At 34.1% G+C, this 11,424-nt stretch overlaps 1 pseudogene; it reads left to right on the top strand.

Annotated features, from left to right (window-relative positions):
* The first annotated feature begins 8,356 nt into the window (after nt 1-8,356).
* Nucleotides 8,357-8,440, top strand: LOC113292253 (annotated as a pseudogene).
* Nucleotides 8,441-11,424: the final 2,984 nt, after the last annotated feature.

The following is an 11,424-nucleotide window of genomic DNA, read 5'->3' on the forward strand; positions in this document are numbered from 1 at the left end:
AACTTTGACAATAACACTACAAGTGATAATTTGTTTTACCTGGATTTTGGTACGCCCATGATCAAAGTGACACAACCTATTAGCAATCTTCCATTTTTCTGTGTTTCGCTCGAGTACAAAGTTGTGAACATTTGAAACGTATAAATTTTTGTTTTATTTTTTATATTTGGAAGTCAAATGTGATTTTTCCTCGATACGAAAGGCGGTGAGTGAGAGAGAAATGAAAGGTGTTTTTTCCGATACCATTGACTGAAGTCAAAGAGTTTTTTTTTCGGAATGTATTCACTCTGGTATTGAATTCAGCTGATTTTTGTTAAATTTTCGTTCCTTCTGATGTTTAGTGGTTAAATTTATGCCACTAATTGTCTTAAGATGGTATTTTATGTGTCTGAATTTAGAAAAATTTTGGTTGAAACTCCAAGGGTTCGAGAATAGAGAGTTACAATAGAATTTCTCTATAAGAATATCATAGGGAGCACAAGAAATTATTCTTATATAAAGGTTATTCTTATATGGAGGTCTACCTTGAAACAATCACTAAAAATTTGTTATAGAGTAGAACCTCTATATAAGAATATCCTAGGGATCAAAAGAAATTATTCTTATATGAAGGTTATGCTTATATGGAGGGTCTACCTTGAAGTGATCGATAAAATTTGTTATATATTTATCTAGGAGAAAATATAATTACGCACAACAAACATCACATTTAACCTAGGAAATACAAATATTAGTTAATTTTTGTATAGTTTCACATGTGTGATACATAAGTTAAATATAGGAATTTTGTTATGCAATGTACCTAGGAAAACATAAATTTTGTTTAGTTTCACATGTGAAATTTGTTTAGTTTCATATGTATTAGTTAAATATATGAAGTTTGTTGTGTAACACAATCCAAGCAAAATTTAAAAATGATATAGAAAATTAACAAATGAAATCATATGATTAAAATATTTGAATGAGTCGTGTGAAAAAAAAAACATCACACTTTGATGTAAAAAGATATCCAAGAGTTAAAAAGATCCAAGTACTCCAAGAAAATTAACTTGTAGTATGCTTGATTTCCTTAGTTCTTCAACATTCCTTGAATTCTTCGTCACTCCAAGTAATCCAATGAGTTTGATGTAAAAAGATATCCAAGAGTTAAAATATCCAAGTACTCCAAGAAAATTAACTTGTAGTAGGCTTGATTTCCTTGGTTCTTCAACATTCCTTGAATTCTTCGTCACTCAAAGTACTCCAACATGTTCTACTCAGTATCATAGTTGTTGAAGATCCATAGCTATAACAATAATCAACAAAATTGTTTTCATATTGTTATATAGTGTCATAATATTATTACACAACATTAAAGTTCAATTGTATCACAACTTTGACAATAATACTACGGTGATATGTATCACTCCCCCTCAGTAATTACTTCATCTCACAATGAAAACCACTTCCCCTTACATAATGATCTGTAAACCATATGTATATGTAGTGTGAACTACAAAATAATTCTCCTCCTTTTTGTCAATATAAATTGGAAAATGTACGAAAACTAGCGGGATCATAATGAAATTCTCAAAGAGATGCTTCATGACTAAAAGAGAACATATCAACTTTGTTTCGATGATTTCACGTAGTCGAAACTTAGTGTATTTATCAAAGAGTTTATAAAGATATAAGATAACTCCAACAATATTCCACAGCGCACTCCGCACAAAGATTTGGCAATTAAGCACAAGTTCGATTAAGAACTCTCCCCCATAGAATGTCATTTCCGAAAGAACAACAAGAGCGACCTTACTTTTACAAGAAAAGAATGATTTCTTTGGATATTGACAAATCACAAGAAACATGAATTTGTATCCAGAAAACTTAATTAAATTAACCACAAAGGAACCTCAACGACTAATTTAATCGGAAATGCTCAACATAAGAAGACTTACGGAGCCATACAATACTTTCACATAGAAGTGGATTAGAGAAAGATCAATACTGCAGAAAATACAAAGATTCATTCTATTGTTCATCAATATTTTCATAATGATACCATATACTTAATCTTTGACATCAAAAGTTCATTCTATTTTCCATCAATATTTGCATAATGATACAATAGACTTAAGTTTTGACATGTATGGGACAATCATAGTTCACGGATATAAGTACACATATCCCATAACATTATTTGCAATATATGAAACCAATAAAGATTAATACCACAAAATCATCTTCCAAATAACTTAGAATTTAAATAAATAAATCTAAAAACATTGCAAGATGAATATTGTTGGCAATAGATATGTGTAATCAAAATATATGCTATTCCAAACCCTAGTTATCCTTCTTAAAACACAAGAATAAATTCTCATAAGAAGTTTCCTAGACAAAATAAAAAACCAAGTTTCTTTGATAACTGCATACCTTTGGAAGACTCCATCATAAAAGGTATCACTGATATCCTTGATTCTTTTGACCATGGAGACTCCATGTTCATGGGTTAGAACATTTACTTTTTGATCAACAATACGGGCAAGCTGCCTAGCTTTGATGCAGTCCAATATGAGTTTCTTCTGATTCCGTATTAAGACATTTTGATTTTTAAGGATTTTGGTCTGGCCATAAATGAGTCGATTTATTTGCAGTTGAAGATTTGCAAATTCGACCTTTGAATCATTCTGAAAAAGAGTTAAATCTTTGACAGATTCACTAATCCAAGAGTTGTACTCTTTCCTTGCAATCATCTTTTTCAAGACAAGTTCTTGAATTGAATCGCATCCTTTAATGTCTTCTTCCATCTCAAGATTCTCCACTTCCTGAGGTCTTGGAGAGTTCTCCATAGCCTTTTTTTTAATTAGGGAAGGAAAAATAATATAAAATATATATGTTTATGAACAAGAGAAGGAACCCTTGTTATGAAAACCTTATAAACTCCCAAGCAGAAGACACCGACATTTATGGACCAGTTATAGAAGATTGATGGATCAGAAAAGATCCAATAATAAGAAAATACACTCTGTTTTCAGATATCTCATATTTTCATAGCTCAATAATTAAAAGATTTTCTTTAGATCGAAGCATATGAAAAAGATAAAATAGTTACTATGAGTCAAGATATGACTCAACATTCACAAAAGAAAAAAACAACTATTTCAAACACAAGATAGATGGTAACATACAGTAGACTTGAGCATCTCGCAATTCTCATCCTTGCAACTCTCAAGTTAGATACAAGGATGAAATTACCTAGAGCTAGGTAGCTAAGTGAGATATAATCCCACCATGCATATTGAGAGATGAGGTGTAAATACCATATGAATGTTTGAGCCTTGTATTCCTTACCTTTCTTCTGTTGTTTTTTATCCCGGAGGAATAATACATAAACCTTTTAAAGTATCTATTAGAAGGATTTTTATGAGGACTAAATCTAGGACCTCTAGAGATTGGTTCCATAGGGTCAGAAATGAGAGAATTCCATTTCCTAGACTTAGATCTACCAGACTTATTCTCATTAGCACTGGGAACGTGTGCATTTGTAGCGCAACAATTAGCACCATTAAGAGGGACACGGTTCCTGTAGAGATTTCTAGAAGAGTGACTTTGGAAACCTTGTGCACGAGAATTCTGGTTTTCTGCAGGAATGAAATCCATTGTAGATGTCGTCAGACAATTCACTCTGCCAACATAAAAAAGAAGTAGATTTTGAAGATCAGAAATCTATTTCTATCTAGCAAAACAATGTGAATCATAATGATTTCTTTTCCCGCAGAAAGAACAGGTCCGTGGAAGAGAGACATCATAAGGAACATGTTTTAAACTCATAGCCCTATTGGAAGACTACAAGTTATGTAAACATTTATTAGCAGACGCTTCCTTTGGAGTAATTTTTTTAATGTACTGTAATCCCTGATGAGAATTAGAGATTGGCACAGAAAAAGGTTTACTCATTAAGACAGAGTTCTCATTTTTCAAGGAATTGCACTTTTCCTGGGCTAGGAGAAGAGATGCGACCAGTTTCTCTTTTTCAACATAATGTTTTTCAGATCTGATGAGTGAATCTCGATCAAACATTTTTCTCTAATTGAATCATTTTTAACAATATCTTCAAGAACACTGATCTTTTCACGCTGTAGGGTAGTTTCTTGAACAAGGTTTTCAATATTTTTAGAGAACGACTCAACGATACTGTAGAGTTCCCGTTCTCGATCAAGAGACTTCTCAAGTTCATTAATGAACTGAGCATGTTTTTCTTCAAGAGATTTTATTTTAGAATCTTGAACATCAATATTCTTAGTAGATTTTTTTAATGTTCAGATGAGTTCCATTTCAGCTTCTGGCATAGTGTCAACTGTCTCATCAGAGGGAATGTTATCAGAATCTGATAGCAAAAATTTTCTACCTCAGGATTCAGAAGAATCATCTACGGAGTAATCGATCCTTTGAGGTAAGCCCAAGACATTTGGCATAATCAAAAACTTTGGAAGGCATTTTTATGTACGTAAAAAAAGATAGACTTTTGTCCACAGAATCAGATTGCTATAAACACAGACTTAGGAGGTCTTAAACGTGTTTGCCGGCTCTGATACCAATTGAAAAAGCGAGGGTATAACAACCACACCCAATATTTCGTTTACGCAATCTGTATGGACAACTCCAATACAATTCAAAGAGAATCAACTAGACAGTCAGACTCAATCAAGGAAAATATATCCAAGATTTATATCTATGTTTCTCAATTTAATCATCAAATGAAACAGATAGAAATCTGTGAGCATGATTATTATGAGAAACAACTTGAACGATACCAGAGACCAATTTTCAAGTGTCAATCAATTTCAATCAACAACCAAAGGTTGGATTTACTAATTGATTGAACTGTGCATAACCTGTGATATTTCAATTATATAAACAAATGTAATGCGGAAAAGAAATAACACAGACACCAGAAGTTTTGTTAATGAGGAAACCACAAATGCAGAAAAACCCCGGGACCTAGTCCAGTTTTGAACACCATATTGTATTAAGCCGTTACAGACTCTAGCCTACTACAAGTTAACTTCGGACTGGAATGTAGTTGAGCCTCAACTAATCTCACACTGATTAAGGTACAATCGCGTTCTTTACGTCTCTGAATCCCAGCATGAATCTAAGCACTTGATTCCCTTAGCTGATCTCACCCACAACTAAGAGTTGCTACGACCCAAAGTCGAAGACTTGATAAACCAATCTATCTCACACAGAAAAGTCTATTGAATAGATAAATCTGTCTCCCACAGAAATACCTATGAGTTTTGTTCCGTCTTTTGATAAATCAAGGTGAAAAGGAACCAACTGATACACCAGACTTATATTCCCGAAGAACATCCTAGTAATATCAATCACCTCACACTAATCTTAATCGTATGGTAGCGAAACAAGATATTGTGCAATCACAAACGATGAGAGGAAGATGTTTGTGACTACTTTTTATCTTGCATATTGAAGAATAAATCTCGAGCAAATCTTAGAGAAGATAGTACTCAATATGATAGAAAACAACAAGATCAGAACACCCAACTACAAAGAAAATAGTTGGGTTTGGTTTCACTATCCCAATGAAGTCTTCAAGTCGTTAACCTATAATGGTTTTAGGAAAAACCTAGGTTAAAGGAGAATCGACTCTAGTCGCAACTAGTATCACACATGAGGTACGGGTATTAGGTTTCCCAGTTGCTAGAATTCTCCCTTATATAGTCTTCAAATCAGGGTTTGATAACTTTGGAACAAAGCACTTAATATTCACTGTTAGATGAAACCTGATTCAAGATTCAAGATAATATCTTTCCACCTTTAAATGGTATTTAACTTGTTACACACAAATAAAATATTCCTTTATTTAGATAAGGGTAACCGTACCTAAACGCATATATTGAGTTGGCTCAATAATAGTTAACCGAAGTTATCCATATGAAAACTTTTCTCTTAACCTTGTTCATCTTAACACTTCTAGATCAATTGATAATCAAATGAATCTAATTGTGTTACTCATAGATTTGTTCAATTGTTTATATTCTTATAGAAGTATACAAGACACAATTGAAGCAAAATCGAATTGATTCAAAAGAATCAGTTCATAAACATTTTAGCCACGGTTTACAAAGATTGGATTCCTTAATGTGTAAATGTATTTGTTCATGAGTATGAAATCATAATTAACCGATTTTATAACTTGAACCACTTAAGTTTGCAAACGGGTACGCAAAGTTCAGTTCCAGACATTGGTCACAGGCCGACAGTTTGCAAACGAGTATCTGAACTTTAGCTCCGGACGAACTCAGTTTAAATTGTTTGCGAACGGGTACGCAAACTTGGTTTTCGGACTTCAACAGTTAAATCAGTTTCCGAATGGGTATGCAAACTTAAGTACCTTGACTTAAATAGTTGAATAAGTTTGTACGGGTATGCAAACTTCCGTTCCTGAATTCCGTCAAAACAGTTCGTACACTAAGTACACAAACCATAATGTATCCAGACATGGGTTGTAGTTCTTAGCTTCCATTTCAATCATTAAAACATTCTTAGAAGACGACAATAATTGTCTCACAAAAACTATTAGTTTATAAGCAATTTTCAAGTGATCGAATGATCAAAAAGAAACATTCTGAGTCTACATCAAATGACTGTCTCACACAAATCATGTAAGATATTACCAGGTGATTTTCACATGATCATCTTTTGACTTTCATCAAGAATAATGATGAACGTGGTCAAAGCAAAAATCTTTCCAACACATATTTCGAGAAAGATATAAGCGAGTTAAACTCATCTCGAAATCTCAAATGTGCCTAATGTAAAGTCTATATAGTAATACAATTTTTATCTCAATATAAGAGATAGAGTAGAAATAGACTTTCTAAGTGATAGATGAGTTTTAGTCTCCACATACCTTTTGTTGATGAAGTTCCACAATCTCTCCTTAATAGTTCTTCGTCTTCAATTGATGAACGTCGTGAATTCTCATGCTCAACTACACAATCTATCCTAGTTTGAGACATCACTATAAGTAGACTAGAAATCAAGACTTATAGTTTTGATCACTAACATTAACAACACAAGCTTGAGATAGAAACACTTGCGAGTTCGAACGATCAGTGCTCTAACAACATCATAATCCCATATGCCTTGTAACTTTTTTTATTGACTCACCTCATGTATGTGAGGTGTTATGTGGTTGCACACGTTGCTCTACTTTGTACATTTGTTGCGCAAGACAAGCCAGCAGTAAAAATAGATGCAGCTCATTGTAGCACAAGCAAGATAAAGGTAAAAACAGATCGATGAAAAATTCCAACAAAAATTGAGATGTCCACATCTGAAAATGTTTAGGGAATGAAAAAAGTTGTACTTTGATTTTGTTGTCAATTTTTCGGCTGAAATTCGTCTATCCACCCGCAACCACTCGGTTCACTCACCCGTGAATGTCAACCCCGCCGGATAATGGATCAGATGCAATGTATTTCTAAAATCCTTCATTTTAATGGATTGAACGCGACTCCGCATCCACCCATCCGTTGCTCACCCCTAAAATACGGTAGCTTATAAGATTTATATAGTCTGATACCGATATTACTAGGGGATGATATCATTTAACCGATCCAATGATCAGGATCGCTTAAAATCTTTCTGTCCCACTATCAACATCTAGTAAACTGGTATTAGCGCACATCAATCATGAATCCAAGTACTAAAAATAATAAATCCATTAGATTAGGTCGTGCTCGTGTAGAAAATAGAGGCACGTGAAATATTTGCACCTTCAACGGGCTCAAGTCTTATCTCTTCCCGATATTCCCATTAGGGATTTCATCTGACGATATAGACTCATCTCTTCCGCCCTTGCTCCTCCATTTTCTTCACTAGGGTTCTGGTACGAGATTTTGGGTTTTGGATACTGATTATTCCGTCTTTCTCAATAAATTGTTTCTATTATTTCAGATCTGTGTTTTTCTTGAACAACATATTTGATTTTTTCCCCAATGATGGAAAACATATTTTCTTGAACAGTTTGCTTTGAGGTTTCATGATGAGCCTTGAAACACCACCACCTCTCTCTCTTTCTCTCTTCTTTCTTTCTTTCTTTCTTTCTTTCTTTATCTCTTCTCATTCTATCCCCATCTCTCTCTCTTTCTTCTCCCTCCCTCTCTGGTTGGTGATGATAGACTTGTTATGAAATCTCTTTGATAATACTGTGAATGATTTATTATAGCTATGAGATCTGAGGGCATTTATTTTATCAGTTCAAGGATTTGAACTGTTTTTCTGCATTTTATGAAATTAGATCTTCAGATAAATCTTATTGATTTCATTATTTGTTTGTAAGCTGAATCGTGCAAGTGATGACAGATTAGACAGGGACTCAGACTCTTCGGAGGATGTTCGATTTGTCTCTTGGGAAAATCTCTGATGCACTAGTACTATAACTTAAATTCATTGCTTTGATTTCAAATTGATAATGGCTGTGTAGCATGTTAAGTTTGAATGTTTATATTTAACTGTTGCTTTTTCTGTTACTGCTTGCATTTTCACACACGACCTAGTGAACTCCATTGCCCAATGATGAAAAAAATCACATTGAGGAGCGGTTGTAGTGCTTTTTATTAAGAGCTTTTACATTCTCCACTTCTTCTTCTTCTCCATCATCATCATCATCACTTTTATTCTTCTTCCTCTTCTTGTTTGTTATTATTATTATTATTATGGTGAGATGTGTGAAGGCTCTTAGAGCATCTCCAATGTAAGGGGTAAAGGTCTTAAATTAGTATGACACCTATGATTTAAGATTTTTTTGCACCAAAGTTTTATCTCCAATGCAAGGGTGGGGGTCATAGAAAAAGATGACATGGTTTATTGGGGGTAAAGGACAAGGTGGAAATAAGATTTTCTTCATGACCCTAGGTCTTAAGTCCACATCATCTTTTGTCTCTTAATTTAATTAAAAAGTGTAAGATAGTACCTTGTAGATTGGAGATGAAAATTAGGTAGAGAGTGTTATTTTTATTTTTTTTTGTCATGTAGTGAATGACCCACAAACAAAAGATATAAATAACATCTCCACATAGGATGACCTTGACCTCTAACATTGGAGATGCTCTTAGTGAATACCTTGGCCTACACTGCCTATGAATTTCATATGCTACACTATCTGAGGCATTTTGAATTCAGATGTAGACTCTCAGTATTGATTGGCTTGTTAGTCATATGTTTTAGTATATCTATGATAATCTACCGTGTTTATTTGAAGTAGTGAAGTCTTATCCTCAAATTGGGTATGTGTCTTAAGCACTTGTCTTTACAATATGATGGTGTAGAGCATAACAATTTTTTCTGCATATCCTTTCGAGTTTTTGAGCAGAACAATATGTATTAAGCACTTTGTTGTTCTTTATCTGTGTGATGATTTTGATTTGGTGCTTTGGAAAATAAGTATAGTAGATACCAGATATTCATGGTTGTGAGCATATATTCATTATGAATATAGAAAAATGTCATATGATGCCCTGTTTTATGTATAGGAGTTATTCTTGGTTGTGTTGAAATTAAAAGTTAATAAATAGTTGTATTGAGGGCAATCCTCCCCACAAAAAGAATGTATCTTTTTTGATATTGGTACATACATAGTTATGTAAGATGTCCGTGTTAATGGTATAATATTATGGACCCTAATAGGGGTGCTAGTTTACTGGGAGGGTACTGGATCCCATACAAAACAAAGCACTTTCTTGTTTGTCTTATAGAAAATTCGGTATCCTTCCTAGTAAACAAAGCACTTAGAACATGTAGAGATACAAAATAAAGGGAAATTAGGTGTTGGACAACATCTTAAATTTTATATCTTTTTGTATATCTGATAGGTGTGAATCAGCACAATGAACTTTAGTATCTCAGTTGCTGCATTGAGGGCATTTGGTTGTCCCTGCCCCCTTTAGGTGAACCGGGGCATTTATTGGTTATGAAAGCTTAAATGTATCAAGAAAGAGAATTTAGATTTTAGACATCTTTTTAACTATTGCTGGACTGAATACCTTATAGAGACATGAGACGTGTAATGATCATGTAGTCTCATCTCATGTTATTGGAAAGAACCATCAAATTATACAAATTTTTTTTTCTCTTACTTAAAAATTTAACAATCACATGTTTGTGGACTAAGCTTTCATATACACATGTTACTACTCAACTTATTGAATATAAGAATCACAAAAAACATAAGCAAAATTATTAGAAGAGTTGGCATTCTCTAAATCGGATAGCACTAAAACCACAAGAATGAGTTTCTAGATAGAATTTGCATGTCTCTAAATTGGACAGCACTAATTATAGTACCTCTAGAACTTGACTACCAATGTTAAGTGAAACAAGGCCGGGCACAAAATTTGCTGCTCCTACAATCCTTTCAGCTCCAAGCATCATCACTATATTCTTTGTTTTATGATTCCCGTCATAATGAACCAAGAGTCTCACCATTCTTAAATTCCTAGGACTCCCAAGCTAGTGTTGTCGAAACTCCTAGGACTCCCAAGCTAGTGTTGTCGAAACTCTCGAATCACAATCTGGTTGATGTAGCAGAGGCCCTTCTACTAGTGCCAATTCCTTAATGTCTCACTGCCAATATCGAAAAATATAATGAGGTCGTGGCCTCCAGTTCTAACTCCTAACCAGTGAAGAGCTCCTCTTACAACTACCCCAGGTATTTCGCGAGTAGGAAAAAAAATATTGTCCCTGATCAGTATCTTTCCATGAATTTGATCGCAATGTATAAACCTCGACGTCAGATCCAGTATGATGTTCCAAAAAATAGTCTACGAGTCTTATAACCTTGTAATCGTAAGTCCTGCAGTCATAGCCAAACCCATATAATCCAGTGTTACTACTTGAAAAATGGTTTCGTGAGGTAAGCAAATCCCTGTACTCATTAGTAGATGGATTCCAAAGACTAATAGCATCCTCGTCAATAGCACTAGGGTAGTTGGTGTGCACGCAAATCAAGCCATTACAAGAGCCCAAGATCTCAGCTCTTATCTCTATAATCTGCAGAAATCAATGGGTAATCTGTCTGAACAACCTCATCACATTCATATGTCGCTGTTGATGTGGATGCTAATTCTGACAACAATGAATTATGATCTATTGTGCAGAATGTATCAACTAATCTATAACCAGTCCGGTCATACTGGAACATAATGGGTAATCTATCTAAGATTCTCTCACTCTATAATCCTGCGTTCATAAATTTACATGAATTTAAACACACATTTTTCAGAAAATACAAGGTCTCTAACCGGAATATTAACAGCCATCAAATGATACCAAACATTTTCAACTTCACCGTGTCTGTCACCAAACAATGAACTAAGAAATGCAGTTATGGGTGTGGCGATGAACTATGTGCTAACA

The sequence above is a fragment of the Papaver somniferum genome, chromosome 6, assembly GCF_003573695.1.
Source record: "Papaver somniferum cultivar HN1 chromosome 6, ASM357369v1, whole genome shotgun sequence".
In the NCBI taxonomy this organism is placed as follows: Eukaryota; Viridiplantae; Streptophyta; class Magnoliopsida; order Ranunculales; family Papaveraceae; genus Papaver; species Papaver somniferum.